The following is a 1,682-nucleotide window of genomic DNA, read 5'->3' on the forward strand; positions in this document are numbered from 1 at the left end:
CTTCCCTTGTCATCAGTTGAGCGCTGTGGACCTGCATTTGCATTCTTTGATATGCTTGTGCATGTCATGCCTTTATTAGTATATCATTTGTAATATTGACTGTATTATGGTAATGCACTAGGTCGGTGCACCCTCTCTTTGTTGTTTTCTTCTAGAATATGAAAGTTTACCCACAGTTCTGCATGCGCAGCAAGACACGCACTTGTAAGGCAGTTAAGTGGAAAGTTTATCAAGTCCTTAAGCACCATACTCAAGTGCAGGAGTTTATTCTTTGACGCATATTCAGCTCACAAGATGTCTGGCAGGATCAATGTGTATTTTTTTTTATAGCAATTATTGAACAGATATAACAGAAAACATTCAGTGGTATATTGAACAGACCAAAGGGAAGTAAATATGAGAAGTCCATTGTTAGGGTTTACAAGTGGGTGTTAGAGTAAGGTACAGGAATGCTGCAACACTTCAGTGGAAAACTCATACATGTTTACTTCTTGGCAAAAAAAGAAAAAAAAGAAAAGAAGAAACAGCAATGACATAATGCCAGAGTACAATGTTGTACAGGGATGGACAGATAACTGATATCTAAAGTTAAAGTTGGTTCTTTTGTACCTATGCGCTATAAATTCATTTTTTATGACTTTCGGAGCTATCAGATATCAGAGATTATTACTGTGCTCTTCACACACACACACACACAGATTTTTATGAATGAATTTCCTCCCTGATCACTGATAACCATTTCTGACTTGTAAACCCAGTATACCAACATGTACTCTGTTTTGCATATAGACCCCTATCACACTGGGGCCGCCCGTGCATTCGCGGTAAAGCTTTTGCGCCGCTAGCGGGGCACTTTTAGCTCCAAATAAAAGGTTAAAAACTCCAGTGTTGCGGCGCTTCCGAATTGCTTTTCAGGCGCTTTGGAAGCACTGCCCATTCATTGCAATGGTCATGGGCATTTTGGGAGCTCTATATACAGCGCTCCCAAACTGCCCCAAAGATGCTGCTTGCGGGACTTTTTCTAACGTCTCGCAAGCGCACCGCCCAGGTGTAAAAGCACCCATTGCAATGAATGGGAGGAAGTTTTCAGGTGCTATTCCTAGCGCTAAAACGCCTGAAAACTGCCTCAGTGTGAAAGAGGTTAAACTCTGTTTTCTGTGCTTCAGGCATCTAACAGAATACAAGACTGCCAGAGCTACACGGAACGGGGGGCGGGGGGAGATTGCGCTGGTCTTATAAGAACGATGTAGGACAGGGACATCGCTGGCCATTACTGGAATGCTGGTAAGGGGTCATAGCCAGGGCCAAATTTTCCAATGTAAATTTTCTACTAATAGTATGAATTGTAGCTACACCAGTTATATGCTATCCACAGACAGGGCGTTACAGTTGGCTGGACTGGGTGACAATTTCATATCTATAAGCCAAATCAGCATCTACATTTACTATTCATCTCCTTCCCTCAATATAAGAGCTGACTTTCAGGGCCAGTTCACACCAGATGCAGTTCCGTTTTTTCTGCACTGAAAACTGACTAGAACTGACTGCACTGGTGTGAACTAGAGCCATTGGAATACATGGAAAACACTGTGTATACATTTTTAGTGCAGAAAAAAAGCACACAGAACTGCATCTGGTGTGAACTGGCCCTCTGCTTGGATGCAGTCAATGTTTGGCTGACA

The sequence above is a fragment of the Aquarana catesbeiana genome, linkage group LG03, assembly GCF_042186555.1.
Source record: "Aquarana catesbeiana isolate 2022-GZ linkage group LG03, ASM4218655v1, whole genome shotgun sequence".
NCBI classification, from domain to species: domain Eukaryota; kingdom Metazoa; phylum Chordata; class Amphibia; order Anura; family Ranidae; genus Aquarana; species Aquarana catesbeiana.